At 41.0% G+C, this 24188-nt stretch overlaps 1 non-coding gene across 1 annotated transcript; it reads right to left on the reverse strand.

The window, feature by feature from the left end:
• Nucleotides 1-11476: 11476 nt before the first annotated feature.
• LOC120106120 lies at nucleotides 11477-11582 on the reverse strand. Its single transcript, XR_005508358.1, has one exon. It is a non-coding gene; the product is annotated as a small nucleolar RNA R71 (small nucleolar RNA).
• Nucleotides 11583-24188: the final 12606 nt, after the last annotated feature.

A 24188-nucleotide genomic window follows, 5' to 3' on the forward strand; every position in this document is an offset into this window, starting at 1 on the left:
TGGATTTTGATGAATACAAAACACTAGAGCATAATTCCCTTTATCTTAACAAGTTATTTGAGGATTTTAGTTGGTTAATTAAGAATATTGTTAAGAAATGTCTAGGCAAGTTCCCATGATTTTTAAGAACTTATTGAAGAATTTTTGAGATGAAAGAAAAAGTTCAGGGACAGCCGAGACGTCTCCGGGTTGTCTCCGAGACGTCTCTGGCACAAACAGGAAGAACTGGCACGTCTGGAGACGTCCCCGGTACCTGCGGAGTCGTCCCCGCAAGTAAAAAGCAGACCAGCGGAGTCGTCCCCTAGATAGCGGAGACGGCTCTTTCAGAGAATTCCAGAAGACTTGTTTTTCGGAGATATAACGGCGGAGACGTCCCCGTAAAGCGCGGAGACGTCCCCGGAGCGCGGAGACGTCCCCTGAAAAAGCGGAGTCGACTCTCTCAGAGAATTCCAGAAGACTTGTTTTTCGGAGATATAACGGCGGAGATGTCTCCGTAAAGCGCGGAGACGTCCCCGGAGCGCGGAGTCGTCCCCGAAGAAGCGGAGTCGTCTCCATGCAAAAAGCGCAAACAAGCGGAGACGTCCCCGTAAAGCGCGGAGACGTCCCCGGAGCGCCTGGGACGCGACTAACAACTTTTTCAGGTTTGATTTGAATTTCAAACGTCTCTTTTTTGTGTCTAACGGCTATATTTGCTTTTTGGGCTATAAAAGGGACCTCTTAAGTGCTTCTCAACAACTTCTCACCAACCCAACACGAGATCATTCAAGAGAGAAGAAAGAAAAAGAGGTTCAAGGGAGTTAGAGCTTTCAAGAGGAGAAATCAAGTGCATTCAAGCTTTCCCATCTGATTTCGAGCTCATCTACTCACTCCCACTTGGCAATCAAAGCTCGCATTCAAGCCAACGTGATCCACATCAGAAGAACCACCATCATCCACGCTTCCAACGGCAAAAAGGGTTCTTCCGATTTTATTGTTTCTCATTGTTATATTTGCTTCTTAAGAGCTTTCAAATCTTTTGTAAAACGTTTGAATATTGAGCTTGTTTCAGTCAAGGGACTTGGAACAAGGGATAGGTGTCCCAAGCCTAAGTTAAAATTGGGGGATTGTAGGGTTCGTTGTTAGCCCGGGGTAAAACAACGAGTTGGGTAGTTCACTCGAAAAACTACCGGATTGTAGGGTTCGTTGTTAGCCCGGGGTAAAACAACGAGTTGGGTAGTTCACTCGAAAAACTACCGGATTGTAGGGTTCGTTGTTAGCCCGGGGTAAAACAACGAGTTGGGTAGTTCACTCGAAAAACTACCGGATTGTAGGGTTCGTTGTTAGCCCAGTGTAAAACAACGAGTTGGGTAGTGCACTCGCAAAACTACCGGACTGTAATCTGGAGGATTATAGTGAAATTCCCAAGAGGTCTTGGGGAGTGGATGTAGGTGCTGGGGTGCACTGAACCACTATATGTTTGTTGTGTTTGTGATTGTCTAACTTGCTCACTTACTTACTTAGATAAATTGCTTGCTTAACTCTTATCCGCGCATCCTTTAGTTGCAAGCATATCAATTTACTTAATCAAGTCTCACTCAATAAATCAAACTGTTGCTAAGTTTAAATTCCACTGTGCATCTATACAACTTAGCATAATTAATTGAAAAGTGTTAGAAGTAGCCTAAAAGTTTTAAAAGACCCAATTCACCCCCCCTCTTGGGTTGTATCCACTGGGCAACATATTTGTCAATTAATTACATGTGTATTAGCTTAGGGTTTATTTTTATTAGAATCTCATGTCATATAATTCATGATGTTTGTGGGTAACATCCCTGAAAACCCTCACGAGACAACACTCGTCCACTAGGGTAACCTAGGGGTTTAACGGCTTGTTGCACGTGCTAAGTGCAATCGTGATTCCTACGAAAGTGAGTACTTATCTTAATTTTAAGCAATTAGTTCTAATAAAACATCAAAGGACCAACCAACACTTTTTGTACTTTCATTTTATCAATTGCTTGTTAATTGCTAGAGACTAGCAATAAGCTAGTTGGGGGGTGTGATGAGAGCACAAAAGTGCGATCTACACATTACTTAAATTAGCATTATTGCTAACAAATAATGATAACAGTGCTGCATTAATATTTTATTTTTGTTGGGTGCAGGTGATCGTAAATCAAAGTTAAAATGAGCATTGGGTCCAAAAGATGCATCACCGTAGGTGACCAGTCAACCGCATGGTTCAACCCCAGTTGCACATTAGAAGGAGTCTAAGTTCAGCAAAACAGTTCACTGCAATTAATTCCCAGCATCTCGTGCATCCCAGCTTCTTCTGCATCTTAAGCCCAGGTGCCAACATTCCAATTCTTCCGTATGCAATCTCCCGCACCCACAGCTCTCCCAGCCGAGTTGTTCTTCCTCTGTTTCTTCCCAAAACGAAGCATCCGGGTCTACGTTCACAAAACCTCCCAGCCTTCTCCCGTGATCAGCTCGCTTCCGCTCATCCATGAGTCCAAAGCCACGCGTCCCAGCTCCCAAGCATCCCGTGTCCGTGCGATTCTCAGCTTCCTTCACACGTCCGCATGCAGCTCTTCTCGGATCTCCTTCCTCCCCCTGTCATCCCGGTTCACAGCGCCTCCCAGCTTCAGTGATCTCAGCGTTGGATGATCCAGTCGTCCGCAAGCCGGCTCCATCTCCACATTCTTCCGCTGTTAGCTCCCTCCCGCGAAGCATCATCTCTTCCCAGCTGCAGAACAGAGCCCAGATTCAAGCCTCCGCGAGCAACTCGCTGCCCAGCCGTCCACGTCCGAGCTCCTCACAAGCGCACACCTCATCCCAGCAAAGATCCAGCTTCCGTCCGCTTCTTTCGAATCTGAGTTCATCCGTTCGCGTCCCAAGCTTCACAGGAACCGAAGTCCCAGCTTCTCCCTGCGCCCCGACCTCATCCAGTGCAGCCATCTGCAAGCATCTTCAGCCGAGCCCGTCACACGATTCCAAATCTTCTCCTAATCCATTCCGAGTCCACGTGTTCAGCCGAGTTCCCAGCATCCCGTATCTCAGCATCTGTTCACGTCCGCGGCTTCCGTCTTCCTCGCAGTCCTCGCGTCCTAGCTCCAACGATCAAGCTCCATCCGTCCAGGCCTCTTGAGTCCAAGATTCATCTCCAGCTTGGTGATCATCCAGCAAATCGTCCGAGTTTCCAGCATCCTGCGAGGCATCACCCGCGTCCGTGCTTCCTAACGATCCTCCTCGCACCCATCCGCCACGTCCGCGTCCGAAGATCCCGGCATCCCGTGATCTCAACATCAGCGATCATCTCCCGTTCGCATCCATCCACTTCTTCCGGATTAGCATCCATCCGTTGATCTCCATCGCGTGTGAGGAGTGGATCGAAGGCCAGCTTGATATCCCTCTCGGCTGGGAAGTTGGGATTATCATTCTTTCCCATTGAAAAAAAACAGAGGAGGGCCTCTGCCATCCAAAAAAAGAAAAAAAAAAAAACAGAGGAGGGCCTCCCCTGTTTCCGAAAAGAAAAGAAAGAAAGGAAAAGGGGAGAATGAAAGGGGGACTCATTTTTAAAATGAGTGGCTGATTTCTTAGGAAGGGAGATGGAGGAACCTTTGATGTATTTCTCTTTGAAGTAAATTCTAAACTTTTGCTTTCAATGATTTATATTTATTGATATGTTCTTGATCCATGCGTAGTTATCTCATAGATAGATCTTTAATGGATTATGATTATTGATATATGGATGGCTTTAGTATTTAATTCGTCGTAGACGTAAAAAGCACGATGAATGCTTAGAAATTGAGTTCATATGTTCATGAAACATATACCATGATTAGATCTATCCTACATTTAATCTTTAATCAAGAACCATAGAGTTTATTCCTTGGATGCAACATCATCAAGAGGGATTTCAGATCCCTACCATTTTTATTTCATTGAATTGTGTTTATTATTCTTTGCATTTAATTTCTGAAAATCAAAACATTATTTTAATCCACAAATTTATTTAATTAATTAATCTGAAAATTACGCTAATAATCTATAAATTTCGTTCCCTGAGGATTCGACCTCGGACTTCCGAGATTTTACTACTTGTACGATTCTCCTGCACTTGGGAGAACAATTTTATTTTTGCATCATCAGGGTTTTATAATGTTTAACTCAAAATTTGAACAAGTATTATTGTATGAACTTAGAATTGCAAGGACAATAAAGACTTATTGCTATCATATTCAAGCAGACTCTAACTCAAGTTTCATTACACCCAATCTATCTGCTAACAAGTCAAGAATGTAGTGAGGTGCAAGATAATATTATATAAATGAGTGGCTTTCACTTACTTCCAACATGATCACTCCAATTTTCAAGACTTTCTAGAGTTAAATGGTAATGAACATCCCATTTTTTTATTATTATTATTATTTTTTTTATCAGACTGAATGCTAAGAAGAATGACTTGTGCAATATTTAGCCTTATTAAGCTTTCTAGCTGACCCATGTAGCGAGTGTTAGGCCAATGACTCCCGATCCAGATGGCTCAGGGCACTAGGTGTAGAGACACCCTAACAGGCTTAATAACTCAAGTTAACTAGGCTTTAAGGCCAAATTAGTCACTCAGAGTTTAATCTAAATCATCCTCACCTTTTTACGCGAACACTCGCTGCTTGCCAGGCAAGAGGCCCGGTTACTCAGTGAGAAGACTTAAAATAAACTCATTATTTTTATTTTATTTTATCTTTTTTTTTCTTTTTTTTGATTAGGGTGTTCATCACACATATAACTTTAAGTTATCTCGAAGATTAAAAGTATTCATATTAGTTGCAAGTATACATACCCCACTATTCATGTGCTTACGTGTTGGTGCTAAATCATCTTGTATCATGTTAGCAGAAAATAGGTGGGACGAAAACTCAAGCTAGAACTGCTATCATATTCGTTAACTCAAAGCTATTGTCAAAGCAATTCCTAGTTTGTACAACCAAAAAGATTAGATCTGGAGTTAAAAATTTGAAATCCCTTCTCTTTTTTTTTAAAAAAAAAATCTTCTTTTTTTTGAAAAATATTCTCGATTTTAAAATCTTTTTTTTATTTTAGGTAGAAAAATCAAAAATATTCTTACCCCCATACCTAAATTTAACATTGTCCTCAATGTTAAACAAAATTTAAAGCAGTAATAGGACAGAGGAGAAGTTACATGATATGGATGGGTAAAGTGACAATTGGGGCCAAACACCCCCAAACCTGCATGTTAGTAATTTATTGAATTTTTTTAATTATTATTATTATTATTTAATAATATTTATATGTTGGGTTGCCTTCCAAGAGCGCTAAGTTTTATGTCTTTAGCCAGACAAAATGTAAATCCCCCCTTTTTTTTAACCATTATCTAAGAATGGTTTTGGAAGAGTCCGATGAAGAACAGTCGGCTGATGACAATCTATGCTTATAACGGGAACAGAACTAAGGGGCGCATGCTTGACCCCTTCCCCGGAATGAGCAAGGTAAGCTTCTAAAGGGTCCTTATTATAAGTTTGTAAGAAAGTCTCTTGAACCAGACTTTCAATCATGTCAACTTCATTGATTTCTTTGTCGTCTGGTGGTTGTTTACTTATGTTAAAGACATTAAGCTTGACTTTCATGTTGCCAAAAGATAACTTCAGTATCCCATTTCGACAATTGATCACAGCATTTGCTGTGGCTAAGAAGGGTCTACCTAAAATTATAGGTGTGTGATTGTCTGGATATATTACAGGTTCGGTCTCAAGGATAACGAAGTCCACAGGATAGTAAAACTCGTTTACCTTCAGTATTACATCCTCTACAATCTCCTTGGGATACTTCACCGTCCTATCTGCTAAGGAAAGGGTAATATTTGTGGGCTTTAATTCCCCCAAACCTAACTTTTGGTATATATTGTAGGGAAGTAGGTTCACACTGGCTCCTAAAACTAATAGGGCTCTCTGGATGATCGTCTCTCCTATTTTTATTTCAATGGTGGGGCAACCAGGATCTTTGTATTTCGGGGCAATCTGTTGTTGAATGAGAGATGAGGCTTGTGCAGCCATAACAGCTTGCCTAGGAATGCTGGTTTTTCTTTTGACCGTGGTGAGGTCTTTCAAGAATTTTGTATAGGAGGAAATTTGTCTTATGGCATCGAGAAAAGGTATATTTATCCAAACAGTTTTAAAGACTTCCATGATTTCATCAAAGTTAGATTGTTTCTTGGAGTCCTGAAGTATACTGGGGAAGGGAACCTTGGGTTTGTATGTTTCTATAGGTTCTTCCCTTTTTTCTGATTTGTCCTGTTCTTGACCTCTCTTCTGAATTGGGTTTTTATCGGATTTTTTTTTATTTTCTTTTTCATGTTTAGAAAGTTGGACTTTATTGTCCACTTGCTTGCCAGACCTTAGAGTGGTAATTGCCTGGACTTCATAGGTCGGATTTCCATTGATTTGATACTGACCTTTTTGATCTTGATTTTGTTGTCTACTAGGGTTAGGCACTGGTTGACTAGGTAGTTCACCTTTCTTTCTATCCCCTAGAGAGTTTACTATTTGGCTTAGACTAACCTCAAGTTTTGCAATTGCTTGCGATTGGAATTGGTTAGTCTGGGCTTGGGCTGTATTGGTCTATTGTTGTTGCTTGATAAAATCTTGTTGTTGTTTCATCATATTAGCCATCATGGTTTCTAATGGTGAAGATTGCTGTGGGATAGGAGCATTATAGGGAGGTACAGATGGAACCAAAGATTGGTTCATTTGTGGTGGCCCTATCCTGGAAAAGTTGTTCTGAAAACCTGGTGGACCACCTTGATGCTGAATAGGTTCGTTCTGCTTATATGAGAAATTTGGGTGGAACCTATTATCAGGGTGGTAAACTGGGCTGAACGAATTGGGAGTGGGCTTCTTGAAGGCACTATACGAATTTAGAGCATTTGCTTGCTCGGCCTTTATGTTGGGTAAACTAGGACAACACTCCACTAGATGCTCAGAACTGTTACACAAGATACATAAACTATTTGACTCGTGATCCATTTTCATGATGGGATTTAACTCTTTATATGAACTCGAGTTAGTAGAAACAGTGAAAGCATCAAACTTTTTGCTTAAGTTGTTCATTCCAGTCACCAGATTGGACATGACATTTTTGAGATCTGGGCCTGCTTTCATTTCATAATTACTTGGTTTTCTAGACCCGAACTCATCTCTATTTACTTCCTCACCATAACTACTCCAATTTTGGGCGTTTTCAGCTAAGTCAACAAGAAATTCATAGGCTTGATCTGGGGTTTGGTTCATGAACCTACCCTTGTGCATGGACTCAATCATGTTTCTATGTGCCGGAGGTAGTCCTTTATAAAAGAAGTGGACCAGATCAGCCTTATCAAGCCCATGGTGCGGGCACTTGACCAAAAGATCATGGAATCTTTTCCAAAGTTGGGAAAATTCCTCCTCAGATTTTCCTCTAAAAGTTCTTATGGCATCCTTAATTTTTTCAGTCTTTACCATAGGATAGAACTTAGCCATGAACTTCCTAGATAGTTGTTCCCATAATGTGAAGGAATTTGAAGCTAGGGAATACAGCCATGCAGTAGCACGATCCTCTAAAGTCATGGGAAATAACCTTAATTTAATACCCTCTTCATCTAAATTTTGATTTCTAAACGTTTGACAGATTGTCAAAAATTTGTTTAGATGAATATAGGATTGTTCACTCTCGAACCCACGAAACTTAGGTAACATGTTTATTGTTGCAGCCCGAATTTCAAATTGGGCTGCATTATTTATTGGCAATACTATACATGCAGGTGGACTAGCGGATGCAGGAGCGAATAATTCATTCAGGGTTCTAATGTGATCACCCATTGTATAGATTGGTGGTTGATCAATAATTCGTCGGATGTGATGATGCTTTTTTCAAACCTCTGGGTTAAATGGTGTTAACTTACCCCTTAATGATCTTCTACCATGCATACATTATCCACAACTTAATTAGACTCGACTCCTAAACGAAATCCTAGAAGAAGAGAAGAAGGGCTTGATAAGTGCTAAATAATGTATAAATTAATCTATTTTACATAGCACTTATTCTTATTTTTATGCACATATTCTAAATTTAAACATAAGAAATATGTTCACCCTCGTCAATGCATTTTAATTCGATTTTGATTATTGATTGAGCCTAATGTATGCAGGCCAAGTCAAGCTCAATTAAATAAAGTCTAAATCCACACTGCATCATTTCACAACTCCACATCCTCCGGAGTCGACTCCAAGAACTCTCCTCCAAAAAAACTCTGTGTTTTCCATTAATTTCTGTCTCTTCACAAATTCACCTAATTCTCTTCCCATACTGTCCAATCATTTGTTTCTAAGACATCAAAGTATATCAGAAAATTGTGGTCATTGGTCTCTTCCCAAGCCAAATAGGATTAATTCCCTTGCTTCAAACCTTTCGTAACCACCCTTATCCCGTGGCCAACCAAGTCCCAGCATCCCCCAACAAAGAACAAACCACTGATCCTCATCTTCTTCTGGATTCTCCCTAGATTTCCTCTCATCCAACGGCAACAACCCAAACACCCGGATTGATCCCAGCCAAGCCAAATCAAATACAAAATCCCCTGTTCCAGAACAAAAGCCGAGATCATCTCTTTCCTTCTCCGAAGCTCCCAGCATCCGCGAGTCAAGCCTCGTCTTCTCCTAATCCTCCCAGATCCTCTCGTTATCTCCCTCCACGAATAACTCCCAGCTCACGGATCAAATCTACATGTTTTCCCCCTGCTTCAAAACAAAAAATATCTTCTGCATCAGGCGATCCGAAGCAGGGGAAATTGCCCTTCTCCCAGCGTATCCCATGATGAACCAGCCCGCCTTCCGTGCATCCAGCCATTTTCCAGATCTCCTCTCATCTCGCGATGCAGCCAGCAAATCAGGCGTTCATCCGAGTAATCTGCAGCGCGTCTCCGGCCATCCGGATTTCCTTCCGTTTCGAACACAGCCATGGCGTCCCGGATGTCAGCTCCCAATCACGCCCAGATCAGTAGAGATCGTGCCATCACGCCTCACATCTTCCCAGCTCCTGCGATCACCGTGCGTATCAGCCAGCAACATCTCCAGCTAGCTGGATGACTTCCGCATCAGCCGATCCCAACATCCCCGCCTCCTCACAGCTGCCGTTCCAAGCAAGATCCGAGATTCAGCACGTCCAGCTCCTTCCCTTCCATCCCCACGCCCAAAATCGGGGAAGATCCGATTTTATTCGATGCTGAACCGGCGCCCGGGGAGATTAAAAGGAGGAGGGTGGCCATCGAGAGAGGGGGAGGGAGCTCGGTTCGAAAGAAACAGGGGAGACCCTGTTTCGGTGAAGAGAAGAAGAGAGCCAAACCAGAGAAAAGAAATAAAAAAAAAAGAAAGGAGGGGGAAAAGAGAATAGTTTGTGATATTTTGGGAAGAATGAGAGGGGAAGACTTTTACTTGAAGATGGAAGGTCGTCCGGAAGCCATGCGCAGCTAAACGTCCAATCTAGGGCTGGATGAAGCCCTAGCAATGTATCAGGGGCATTGTAGTTCTTATTTTTTTATTATTTTGGAGCTTGTTTAAATTCTTATCTTCAAGAAAATATTTCTTTTATGATGTTTAAACCTTGAGCATGCCATTTACTATTCATGTTTGCTAAAGTAGTCTAAGATGATCCATGCCTAGGAAGATGAGGTGTGCTGCACCCTAGATTAGCATACTTAGGTAGACACTTCATGCTATACCGAAGATGGATCTTCCTAAAACTCTTTATGTTTTTATTTTAAAAGGCTTGTAGCCAATTTGCATGCCTCTCCAAAAGATAAAAATTAAGAACACAGTCCCTAATGCAACGCTACGGGTGGATTCCAAACCCTAGATCCATCTACTTTGATAAATTTCAATTCGTACTCATAGATTAATTTAGTTAAATCAAGTTAGCAAATTCTTCTTCGTGATTTATTTTTAAAAGAAAAATAACTTGTCTCCAATCCCTGTGGACCGACACCCGTAATCACTATCCTACAGGATACGTATTATTACGTGGTTTATTTTCAAAATTGAAAGAACCGATCAATTTTTGGCGCCGTTGCCGGGGATTGCTAGCATAGTTATTTTTGCTATCATTAAAAAAAAATTAAAAAAAAATTAATTAAAAAAAAACTTTCAAAATATATATATATATCTAAAATAAAATAAAAATTATTTTCGATTGTTGTTACTTTTCTTATCTCTTTTTTCTTTCTTACTAATTTTTAATTTTTCTTTTTGTATTATTTGATCAGGAATCGAGAAAAAAAATCTGGGATGATCAAAAGGAGAACTGCTGGAAAGAGAATGCTATAGAGGTTTGCCAAAATATATATATATATATATATAGTCGCTGGAAAATTTTCTTTGGTAACCTCTAAACCTTTCTTATTTAAATTAATTATTAGCTTGAAATTTTGTGGTGATTGTTTGATTTTAATTTCAGTAAAAGTGTGAATGCATGCTTGATACACATACACAAATTAATCCGCACATAGTAAGGGCAATCACCCCAACAAGATAAGAGCCGGATTTCATCACCGGACTCTTGCCCAACTTAGGTGAACTCAATCTCACATAGTGTCAGCTTAATTAAAATCAATTAGACGTTGGCTCTTAGGGACATTCGAGCTCAATATGACGAAGATCACCGAAAGTTGCACCAATTTCGCTCTGTGGCTTAGTTGATGTCTAGGCAAGCTTTGTCCCTATAAGGGAGACAATTCATCTGTTCGAGGCAAGTGGGTTTTAAGTGGGACCTTTGCAAACGCATCGTGACCCCTCCACTTACCTGGGAGCTTATCTGGTCAACTCGGTTCATTAGACCGGATTGGAGGCTTAGGTGCCCTCTTCAAACCAGTTAGGAGCTGTCTAGTGATTTTAGGACAAATACAAGGATTGATGTGTTTTTCTTTTATTGCATGCTTGACTGATCAAGTACTAGTGTATGCAAGGGAGTCGTTCTAGAGTACGTGACCTATTACCTTTTGACCCTGAAATAGAACGGACCCTTAGAAATATTCGAGCTAAGATTAGAACAATAGAATCATCGAAACCTCCTGAGATGGCTGAAGAACAACCCAAACTCCTGAGGGAGTACTTTACTCCCACCACTTACACTTCCCCATCTTGCATTCGATTACCTGAAGTAGCAGCTGTACAATATGAAATAAAATCTAGTGTGATCCAAATGCTCCCATCTTTTCATGGGCTCACCAATGAAGACCCATATAAACACCTAGATGAATTCTTTGAGATTTGCACCACTGTCAAGATTCAGAACTTTACTGATGATGCTCTAAAACTTAGATTATTCCCCTTCTCCCTTAAAGATAGAGCCAAACAATGGCTGAATTCTTTAGAAGCCAACTCAATTCGTTCTTGGGATCAAATGCAACAAGAAATCTTAAAAAAATACTTTTCCATTGGAAGAACGAACCAGTTTAGACGCGCCATCACAAGCTTCTCCCAAACTGAGGGAGAAGAATTTCATGAAACTTGGGAGAGATTTCGGGACCTAATCCGTAAATGCCCACATCATCATTTATACCTAAATGGCAACTAGTGCAATGTTTCTATGACGGATTGATTGAACGAAACCGTCAGATGATTGATGCCGCATGTGGGGGGACATTCATGCTTCAAAATGAGCATGAATCATGGCAATTATTTGAAAATCTTAATGAAAACTCCCTCCACCATGCTTCTTGTTCTCGTCAAGCACCCCTGAGTTCTCAAAGAAAAGGGAACATTTGTGAAATAAGTCATTCTATGGACCTTTCTAGCAAGGTAGATGCATTGTCCCATAAGATTGATCAACTGATGATAGGTGGGTATTACATGAACTCTTCCCAAGCACAAGTGTGTAATATCTGTTCTAGCCCATCCCACCCTATTCATGAGTGCCCTTCAGCGCCCCAATTCCCCGAACTCGTGCAAGAACACATCAATGTTGCTCAAACACAGCCTAGACCGGGTAATGACCCATTTTCCAATACATATAATCCGGGATGGCGGAATCATCCAAATTTTTCTTGGAGGTAGCAAGCTTCGAATACTGCCCAACCCTACTCCCAAAATTTTCAAAACCCTCAGAATTTTCAAACCCCACAAAATATTCATCCTTACCGTCCCTCGACTCAATTTCAACACACTCCTCCTCCACCCCAAAGAAACACAGCCTTTGAGGAGAAAGTGTTGAACGCCCTTCAAGGTTTGGAAACCATTACACAATTGGTGCACTCTCACACGCAATCCATCGTCAAGCTAGAATCCCAAATGGGGCAACTAGCTAATGCACTGAACAAGCGAGAGGAAGGAAAGCTTCCAAGCCAACCACTAAGTAATCCTAGGGGACAATACATGGCTCAAGAAAATCAATTAAATGCAATTCATCATGAACAAGCCAATGCTTTGACTACCCTAAGGAGTGGACGTGTAGTAGACAATAAGATTGGGGAAGATAACAATAAGAAAGGTGGAGAAGAGAATAGACATGTGGCAGATGAAACTCTAAAACCTTCTTCTTCTTCAGCTAGTCCACCTTCTGCCAAAACTCACATTCCAAAGGCCCCATTTCCTGAAGCTCTTAATTCACCCTCTCCCTTTGGCAAAAAGGAAACTTCACTAGAGAAAATGATGGAGGTTTTCAAACAAGTGAGGATCAACCTTCCGCTTCTTGATGCTATTAGACAAGTTCCCTCCTATGCCAAATTTCTTAAAGACCTGTGCACCCAAAAGCGAAAATTTAGGACACATGTGCCCAGAAAAGTCTTTCTAACTGAGCAAGTGAGTTCTATTCTCCAACACAACATCACTCCGAAATTCAAAGATCCTGGTGCTCCCACCATCTCCTGTGTTTTAGGAAATAATTTCATTGATCGAGCACTCTTAGATCTAGGGGCAAGTGTCAACCTTTTACCTTATTCAGTTTATGAGAAACTTGGGTTAGGTGAGTTAAAACCAACCTCAGTATCCCTTCAATTGGCTGATCGATCTGTAAAAACACCACGTGGGATAATTGAAGATGTTCTTGTCAAGGTAGACAAATTCTATTTTCCAGTAGATTTCATTGTTCTTGATATGGAACATGAACCTAATCCTAAGAAACAAATCCCCGTGATCCTTGGGCGGCCCTTTTTAGCAACAGCCAATGCGTGCATAAATTGTAAAACGGGGGTAATGAACATATCATTTGGGAACATGAAGGTAAAATTAAATGTGTTCAATGCGGACGACCAACCCGCGAGGAAAGTTGAGTGTTTTATGATAGACAAAATAGATGAACTCATAGAAGGAGATGCAAAAACTACCTCACTGTCTGGCTGAAGACAATAAACTTAGCGCTTGTTGGGAGGCAATCCAATTCTTTTAGTTTTCTTTAACATTGAGGACAATGTTAGGTTTAGGTTTGGAGGTATTTTTAAGTATTTTTAATCATTTTTTGTTTTGTTTGCATCTCTTGCATTCGTTTTCACTTCATAATGTCAGGTTTATCAAAAGAAATAAAAATATAAAAATATAAAATATCTTTTAAAAAAATTGTGTTCATTTTTATAATTTAATTTTTTTTATTTTTTTTACCTAATTTCTATACATGAATGCGAGAATGATAAACACACAGCGTATATAAAATCTAAAAAGCCCAATGACTAGTCGGAAGTAATACAAATTTAAGTTCTTTTTATTAAGTCTCTCTTAGGGAGTTATAAGCTAATTAATATTTTGGAATTTCACTACACACTGGCCAACTCTTCTAAGGTCTAGGCTCGACATTATGTTGAGAGTATGGTAGCAACCTTGGACCCTGATGAATCATACTTATCTAATCCCAAAAAAAAAAAAAATCATCAATGAAAATGGATTTAGTCAGGAACATCGAAAAGGGCTACCTATTGTCAAAGGTCAAGTGGGCTTGTGATGAGGACTTCGAGCATAAGTCCGTAGGAAAGTCTTGATGCCCGACACCTTATGCCAACTGGTGTGAGAGTTGTCGACTGATTGCTCGTTACACGGAGAAATCACCACAAGAGTAAAAGTGCACAATTTATATATCTTTCTTGAAAAAATTCTTACCTTCAATGAGAAAAAAAAACTCTGTATTGACCTTGAAAAAGACAACAGTGTGAAAGCCGTCGTTATAAAAATTCGAGTAAACTGGAATATTACAGATAAAGCCCGTGAGGTACTAAAATAAACATCCACAACTCTCGAAATCCTGCAGATAAGATGATTTTGAATCAGTGAGCAGGTTCTTTCGACCAATCCTTGGAAACTACTGGTATTAGCAACATTTTGGAGATCCAAATCCTTAGCTTGGGAACGGTCCAGATTTCACCGAGCGCTCCGGTATAAATGAGTCTTATAACTTTCCTAACGGAACTTGATGACTTCAACTTGAATTGCATCTTGACTTAGGATTTGGGCTGACTTAGTAAATAAAACCGTGTGTGCTTTGAAATTCTTATCATTTATGTATCTTAAATTAGATTTAAAAAAAAAAAGAGAAGAGAGTTATTGAAATTCTTAGCTAGTATGCATTTGGAATTTGATTTTCACTTCATAGATCAATCGATCTAAAAAATAAATAAATAAATAAATAATAAATAATAATAATAACAATAATAATAAATGATTTATTTTAAGATTGAAGTTTGTGGGTATCTTCACTGGAAATCCTCACGAGACTATAACTCGTCCACTAGGGTAACCTAGGGGTTTAAAGCCTTATTGCATATGGTAAATGCAATCGCGATGCCTGCGAAAGTGAGTTAGAGTTTTTTTTTCTTTTCTAGTTTTATTTTGCTCGAGGACTAGCAAAATGCAGGTTTGGGGGTATGATAAGTGCTAAATAATGTATAAATTAATCTATTTTACATAGCACTTATTCTTATTTTTATGCACATATTCTAAATTTAAACATAAGAAATATGTTCACCCTCGTCAATGCATTTTAATTCGATTTTGATTATTGATTGAGCCTAATGTATGCAAGTCAAGTCAAGCTCAATTAAATAAAGTCTAAACCTACACTGCATCATTTCACAACTCCACATCCTCCGGAGTCGACTCCAAGAACTCTCCTCCAAAAAAACTCTGTGTTTTCCATTAATTCCTATCTCTTCACAAATTCACCTAATTCTCTTCCCATACTGTCCAATCATTTGTTTCTAAGACATCAAAGTATATCAGAAAATTGTGGTCATTGGTCTCTTCCCAAGCCAAATAGGATTAATTCCCCTGCTTCAAACCTTTCGTAACCACCCTTATCCCGTGGCCAACCAAGTCCCCAACAAAGAACAAACCACTGATCCTCATCTTCTTCCGGATTCTCCCTAGATTTCCTCTCATCCAACGGCAACAACACAAACACCCGGATTGATCCCAGCCAAGCCAAATCAAATGCAAAATCCCCTGTTCCAGAACAAAAGCCGAGATCATCTCTTTCCTTCTCCGAAGCTCCCAGCATCCGCGAGTCAAGCCTCGTCTTCTCCTAATCCTCCCAGATCCTCTCGTTATCTCCCTCCACGAATAACACCCAGCTCACGGATCAAATCTACATGTTTTCCCCCTGCTTCAAAACAAAAAATATCTTCTGCATCAGGCGATCCGAAGCAGGGGAAATTGCCCTTCTCCCAGCGTATCCCACGATGAACCAGCCCCCCTTCCGTGCATCCAACCATTTTCCAGATCTCCTCTCATCCCGCGATGCAGCCAGCAAATCAGGCGTTCATCCGAGTAATCTGCAGCGCGTCTCCGGCCATCCGGATTTCCTTCCATTTCGAACACAGCCATGGCGTCCCGGATGTCAGCTCCCAATCACGCCCAGATCAGTAGAGATCGTGCCATCACGCCTCACATCTTCCCAGCTCCTGCGATCACCGTGCGTATCAGCCAGCAACATCTCCAGCTAGCCGGATGACTTCCGCATCAGCCGATCCCAACATCCCCGCCTCCTCACAGCTGCCGTTCCAAGCAAGATCCGAGATTCAGCACGTCCAGCTCCTTCCCTTCCATCCCCACGCCCAAAATCGGGGAAGATCCGATTTTATTCGATGCTGAACCGGCGCCCGGGGAGATTAAAAGGAGGAGGGTGGCCATCGAGAGAGGGGGAGGGAGCTCGGTTCGAAAGAAACAGGGGAGACCCTGTTTCGGTGAAGAGAAGAAGAGAGCCGAACCAGAGAAAAGAAATAAAAAAAAAAAAGAAAGGAGGGGGGAAAGAGAATAGTTTGTGATATTTTGGGAAGAATGAGAGGGAAAGACTTTTACTTGAAGATGGAAGGTCGTCCGGAAGCCATGCGCAGCTAAACGTCCAATCTAGGGCTAGATGAAGCCCTAGCAATGTATCAGGGGCATTGTAGTTCTTACTTTTTTATTATTTTGGAGCTTGTTTAAATTCTTATCTTCAAGAAAATATTTCTTTTATGATGTTTAAACCTTGAGCATGCCATTTACTATTCATGTTTGCTAAAGTAGTCTAAGATGATCCATGCCTAGGAAGATGAGGTGTGCTGCACCCTAGATTAGCATACTTAGGTAGACACTTCATGCTATACCGAAGATGGATCTTCCTAAAACTCTTTATGTTTTTATTTTAAAAGGCTTGTAGCCAATTTGCATGCCTCCAAAAGATAAAAATTAAGAACACAGTCCCTAATGCAACGCTACGCAGTGGATTCCAAACCCTAGATCCATCTACTTTGATAAATTTCAATTCGTACTCATAGATTAATTTAGTTAAATCAAGTTAACAAATTCTTCTTCGTGATTTATTTTTAAAAGAAAAATAACTTGTCTCCAATCCCTGTGGACCGACGCCCGTAATCACTATCCTACAGGATACGTGCTATTGCGTGGTTTATTTTCAAAATTGAAAGAACTGATCAGGGCTAGACCAAGATGACCGCAATCAACACCACACAATAGATTGGCTCTTTAATCTTGAGGTTAAAGAAGGTTTAGTAGCTTTTAATCTAGTTGCACAGAGATTTATTAGGTTAAAAAGTTCCTGAAATTCTCTCCTAGATTAGACAGCTCCTAATCTCCCTTTCAGATTAAGCTTGAGCTTACCAGTTAAGCAATCCAGTAACCAGTGACCAAGAAAGTCCCGGGGTGTGTGGTGGTGCCAGAAGGGATACATCGATACCACAATACCCGTAACAGTTCTCACTGTTGTAAAACTTTCCTAGACATCACCAATTACTAAATCCTCACTAGAGTGGCTTTCAGCCGCTTCTTTCCAAGAGCCTAATTGAGCTCGAAAACCCTAAGGCCAACGTCTAATTTGATTTTAATTTAATTTGGCTTAGCATAAGTATGCAAGGTGGTGATTTTTGGGCTAAGGACAGGTAATGACTTCCTGACCTTATCTTTTTAATGGGTTTTGCCCTTAAATTCTTTTATGCAAATGCTTAATACTAAATGCAGCAAATAATCAATGATTTTTTTAAAATTTATGCAATGTCATTAGGTTGTACTGATTAAATAAGCAAGCAATTTTTTTTATTTTTCTTATTTTTTTTTAATTTTATGTTGTTTTTTTTTAATTTTTTATATAGGAATAACTTGAATGTAGGGCTGTCAAACGGGCCGAGCTGCTCGGGCTCGGCTCGGGCCCGGCTCGGTAAAAGCCCGGCTCGAGCTCGGCTCGTTAGTCAAACGAGCCCGAGCCCGAGCCCAAAATGAGGCCCGTTTAAATCTGAGCCCGAGCCCGAGCTCGAGCCCGAGCAGCTCGCGAGCCCAAACGAGCCCAAAAGAGAGCTCCAAAATCGAATTGGATTGGTTTGGGTTGGGACTTAGCCCGTTAATCCAAACCCAATTCGTTAATCCTTCCCTCCCACCTGACTGGCTGACCACCTCCTCTTTTTTTTTTTCTTTTTTTCTTCTCCTTTCTTCTGGGTTTCTCCAGAAGCTTCCGGTGCCCTCCCCTCCCCTCTTCCGGGTATCCCTCCCCTCCTCCCCTCCGGGTGTCCCTCCCCTCCCCTCTCGCCTTTCTCCTTCGCCGCCGATGACTCGCTGCCTCCCTCCGCCGCCGATGCCGAGCTCGGTTCCGTTTCTCCCCTCTCTCTTTTCCCCTCTTTGCCGACTCCTCCACCGGCGATCGTCGCTTTCGCGAGCTCTCCAGATCCGAGCTCCCTCCGCCGCCCTTCGTTCGTCTCAGAAGAAGAAGGCACCGGTCGTTAGGGCTGTTAACGACCGCGAGCTCTCCAGATCCGAGCTCCCTCCGCCGCCCTTCGTTCGTCTCAGAAGAAGGCACCGGCCGACGAGGTGCGTCTTCTCTTTTTTTATTTCTTTCTTCTGAGTCGCCTTCGTTCGTCTCTCCCTCTCCCTCTCTCCAGATCCGAGCTCCCTCCGCCGCCCTTCGTTCGTCTCAGAAGAAGGCACCGGTCGTTAGGGTTGTTAACGACCGCGAGCTCTCCAGATCCGAGCTCCCTCCGCCGCCCTTCGTTCGTCTCAGAAGATGAAGGTGAGTCATTCTTCTCCTTTTTTTTTAATTTCTTTCTATCCTTCTTCTCTTCTTCTTCTCTTTCCTTCCTTCATTCATCTCCGACGAACCGCCGGAACTGAGCTCGGCTGGCGGCTGCTCGTTCTTCTCTCCGACGGTCGACGGAGACAGGGACGGGGATGGCCGGATGGGGCTGGGGATGGGGCGGGCTCGGGCTCGGGCTCGGGCTCGGGCAAACGAGCTTCATGAGCCCGAGCCCGAGCTATGCCGCCCGAGCCCGAGCCCGAGCCCGAGCCCGAGCCCAATCCTGGGCTCGGTACCGAGCCCGAGCCCGAGCCCGAGCCGGGAAGTTGGTGAAACGAGCCGAGCCGAGCCTGCGGAGGCTCGGGCTCGGCTCGGCTCGTTAACAGCCCTACTTGAATGTAAACTAAAACTAATCCTTATGCATCAGTCAATCTCCGAATGCCCGTTGAATAAGCTCTGGAGATTACTCCGTGAGGAGCCCCAATAGAGGTATGATCACCTCGGGGGATTGCACCCTATCAATTACTAGCAAAAATAATATTTTTTTATTGTTTTGATTTAATTAATTTTTTTTTCTTTTTTTTAAATTTCAAATTTCGAATGTCAAAATTCAAATTTTGAATTTAAATTTTTTTTTGAATTTTTGAATTTTTGAATTATTTTTTTTTAATTTTATTTTTTTTTTTGAATTTTAAATTTTAAATTTCAAATTTCAGAATTTAATAACTACGAAATTATTAATTAGAAATTATCAAAATAAGGAAAATTAATAAAGATAAAAATAAAAACTTACTACCGGAGTGCGTTCACTCCGGACATCCAAAATTCGATTTGATCTTCGTGATCGTTCTTGCTTCTCGATTTGCCTTCTCCGGCAACGGCACCAAAATTCTGTTCGTCCGATTTCTGTCTACCTAAAAATATGCTAGACAGAGTTAAATTAATTTTACTCTTACCTTTCCTACTCGAAGAATAGTGGTTGTAAGAGGTCGATCCACAGGGAGGCGATTGGAGTTGCATAAAAATTAGAACATTCACTTGGATTCAAAATCGATTTTTGAATAACAAAAGAAAAACATGATGTCGGGGATGATGATAGATTCTCTAATTTACCAGAGAATTTTCTTTATTTAAAAATAACAAAGATAAGTACTTAGAAATCAAAGAGCATTTATAAATTCATGAAATGTTTAACTATTCAAAGGAAAATTTTGGCATAAATTAAAATGGATGAAAGTAAGTGCTAAGAAGATCAAAACCCTAGAACATAAATTGCATAAAAGAAAATTTAATATATTGCATCAAAGAAGAATTAAAAGATTGCATTAAAAAAAAACAGAAATTAACTTAAACCTAGAACAAGGATTGCATGAAAAAGAAATGATAGATTTGATAAAAAGAAAATTCATTACAAATAAAAGTGGAGATTAGAAACCTAATGTTTCTTCCCTTTTACAAATAACAATAAAAAAAATAAAACAAATAAGCTTCTCCCTCAACATAAAATAACAATTTTTTTATTCTTTCTTCTTCCCAAGAGAAACAGAGCAATGCTCTGTTTCTTCTTTCTCCTTTCTTTGGGCTCGCCGACCACCCGCCTTGGACCTACCGGCCACTCGCCGAGAGCTCCCCGCCTCCTCCTCTTCTTCTTCCGATGGCCCCCTATTTATAGGTCAAGTGAGGATGCTTGAGATTTCGGAAGGGGCGGACTCGGAGGCTTGACTGCGGGATCGTTGCTGGGATCGCTGCTGGCATCACGGGAGGCTTGGATTCCGGGAGCTGATGCATGCGGGATCTCGGGAGGACACCATTCATGGCCGCGTGATGCTGGGAGGAGCTGGGATGCTTGAAATCGGAAGGGAGGAGATGCAGTGGGCGGACGGGATGCTTGGGGGTTCCGATTTCTGGGAGTCCGATCACGGCTTGGATGGGGCGGAGGGCGTCAATCCGTGCTAGATCACGGGCTGGAGGTTGAATGCCGCGCATTTCTCGGCTGGTTGCGGGATGTCCGGACACGGAGGCTGCCATGGAATGAAGCTGGGACATTGCGGGATCACCGGAGATGCCATTCACGGACGCGTGATGCTGGGACTCTCGGTTCTGGAAGAGGGGGGTGCGGTGCGGGATCGCCGGATCACGGGCTGAAGGAGGCGCGGGCTGAGGCGGAGGAGTTGTGGCGTTGATCACGGAAGAGCTGCGAGCGCGAGATCGATCACGGAATGAAGGAGGAGATGCACGTGGGCAGACGAGATGGCTGGGCGTTGTGCGATCTTTGGCCCTCCTGATATGGGAGCTGGGAGACACCAAGTTCAGTCATATAGATAAAAAAAACAAATAGTGTGATGTGAAATTTGGTTTGTAAACGGACGGACTCAGTTCGTCACGGATCATTTGTTATGACTGGAGGTCTATTGCAAGTCTTTCAAGTCATGGGTTACCTAGCACCTCATAGTTATGATATGGCCAAATTAAATTTGCCCAAAATTCTTTCTCAATAAGCCTAAAAAATTGGATCCGACTCGGACCCGAACCCGACTCGGACTCGCCCCGATCTTCAACCGGGTCGGATCTGGGAAGGGATCCTTAGTCAAATTTGTACTCAATGTGCATTTTATCTCTAATTTATGAAAATCTGCGTCAAACCCAAATATAATATTAATCCGGTGAATTTATCATTATTGGTTAGCAATAATACTAATTTAGGTGACATGTAGGTCGCACTTTTGTGCTCTCATCAACTAACCTCAAGTTTTGCAATTGCTTGCGCATGGAATTGGTTAGTCTGGGTTTGAGCCATGCTGGTCTGTTGTTGCTGTTGGATGAAGTCTTGTTGCTGCTTCATCATGTTAGCCATCATGGCTTCCAACGATGTAGACTGTTGAGGGATAGGGGCACTATAAGGAGGGATAGGTGGAGCTAATGATTGGTTCATCTATGGTGGACCTATCCTGGAAAATTTTTTCTGAAAACTTGGTGGGCCACCTTGATGCTGAATAGGTTCATTTTGCTTGTATGAGAAATTTGGGTGGAACCTATTATTAGGGTGGTAGACTGGGCTGAATGAATTGGGAGTGGGATTCTTGAAGGCACTGTATGAATTTAGAGCATTTGCTTGCTCGGCCTTTATGGTGGGCAGATTAGGGCAGCACTCCCCTAAATGTTCCGGACTGTTACATAAGACACATAAACTATGTGACTCGTGATCCACTTTCATAATGGGATTTAACTCTTTATATGAACTCGAGCTAGTAGAAATAATGAAAGCATCAAACTTTTTACTTAAGTTGTTCATTCGAGTCACCAGATTGGACATGACATTTTTTAGATCTGGGTTTGCTTTTATTTCATAATTACCTGGTTTTCTAGATCCGAACTCATCTCTATTTACTTCCTCACCATAGCTACTCCAATTTTGGGCATTTTCAGCTAAGTCAACCAGAAATTCATAGGCTTGATCTGGGGTTTGGTTCATGAACCTACCCTTGTGCATGGACTCAATCATGTTTCTATGTGCCAGAGTTAGTCCTTTATAAAAGAAGTGGACCAGATCAGCCTTATCAAGCCCATGGTGCAGGCACTTGACCCAAAGATCATGAAATCTTTCCCAAAGTTGAAAAAATTCCTCCTCAGATTTTTCTCTAAAAGTTCTGATGGCATCCTTAATTTTTTCAGTTTTTACCATGGGATAGAACTTAGCCATGAACTTCCTAGATAGTTGTTCCCATGATGTGATGGAATTTGAAGCAAGGGAATACAGCCATGCAGCAGCACGATCTTCTAAAGTCATGGGAAACAACCTTAATTTAATACCCTCTTCATCTAAGTTTTGATTTCTAAACGTTTGACAGATTGTCAAAAATTTGTTTAGAAGAATGTAGGGTTGTTCACTCTCGAACCCATGAAACTTGGGTAACATATTTATTGTTACAGCCCGAATTTCGAATTGGGCTGCGTTATTTATTGGCAACACTATACATGTAGGTGGGCTAGCGGATGCAGGAGCGAATAATTCATTCAGGGTTCTAATATGATCACCCATTGTAGAAATTGGTGGTTGATTAATAATTTGTTGGATGTGACGATAATTTTTTCCAACCTCTGGGTTAAATGGTGTTAACTTACCCCTTAATGATCTTCTACCATGCATACATTATCCACAAGTAATTAGATTCGACTCCTAAACGAAATCCTAAAAGAGAAGAAGAAGGGCTAGACTAAGATGACCGCAATCAACACCACACAATGGATTGGCTCTTTAATTTTGGGATTAAAGAAGGTTTAGTAACTTTTTAATCTAGTTGCACAGAGATTTATCAGGTTAAAAAGTTTCTGAAATTCTCTCCTAGATTAGACAGCTCCTAATCTCCCTTTCAGATTAAGCTTGAGCTTACTAGTTAAGCGATCCAGTAACCAGTGACCAGAAAAGTCCCAGGGTGTGTGGTGGTGCCAGAAGGGATACACCGATACCACAATACCCGTAACAGTTCTCACTGTTGTAAAACATTCCTAGACATCACCAATTACTAAATTCTCACTAGAGTGACTTTCAGCCGCTTCTTTCCAAGAGCCTAATTGAGCTCGAAAACCCTAAGGCCAACGTCTAATTGATTTTAATTTAATTTGGCATAGGATATGTATGCAAGGTGGTGATTTTTGGGCTAAGGATAAGTACTGACTTTCTGACCTTATCTTTTTAATGGGTTTTGCCCTTAAATTATTTTATGCAAATGCTTAATACTAAATGCAGCAAATAATCAATGATTTTTTTAAAGCTTATGCAATGTCATTAGGTTGTACTGATTAAATGAGCAAACAATTTTTTTTTAAATTTTATATTTTTTAAATTTTTATATAGGAATAACTTGAATGTAAACTAAAACTAATCCTTATGCGTCAGTCAATCTCCAAATGCCCGTTGAATAAGCTCTGGAGATTACTCCGTGAGGAGCCCCAATAGAGGTATGATAACCTCGGGGGATTGCACCCTATCAATTAATAGCAATTTTTTTTTAAAAATTTTAAATTTCGAATTTCAGAATTCAAATTCTGAATTTAAATTTTTAAATTTTAGTATTTTTGGGAAAAAAATTAATTTTTTTTAATTAAATTTTTTTTCAAAATTTTAAATTCTGAATTTTAAATTTCAGAATTTAATAACTACGAAATTATTAACTAAAAATAATCAAAACATGAAAAATTAAATAGAAATAAACAAAAACTTACTACCGGAGTGCGTTCACTCCGGGCATCCAAAATTCGATTTGATCTTCGTGATCGTTCTTGCTTCTTGATTTGCCTCCCGGCAACGGCGCCAAAATTTTGTTGTCGATCTCCTGTCTACCTAAAAATATGCTAGATAGATCGTTGTTAGAACCGACAAACAAAGTTTAAATTAATTATACTCTTACCTGTTCTACTCGAAGAATAGTGGTCGTAAGAGGTCGATCCACAGGGAGGCGGTTGGAGTTGCATAAAAATATAAACGTTCATTCGGATTCGAAATCAATTTTTGAATGATAGAAGAAAAACATTACGTCGGGGGTGTTGACGGATTCTCTGGTCTACCGGAAAATGTTTTCTACTTGAAATTAACGGAAAGATAGGTACTTAAATTTGAAAAGCATTTATATATTTAATGAAAAAGAAAGCTCTTGGCATAAAATAGATGAAAACAGTGCTAGGAA

This window comes from Phoenix dactylifera, unplaced genomic scaffold (genome assembly GCF_009389715.1).
Source record: "Phoenix dactylifera cultivar Barhee BC4 unplaced genomic scaffold, palm_55x_up_171113_PBpolish2nd_filt_p 000467F, whole genome shotgun sequence".
Taxonomy (NCBI): domain Eukaryota; kingdom Viridiplantae; phylum Streptophyta; class Magnoliopsida; order Arecales; family Arecaceae; genus Phoenix; species Phoenix dactylifera.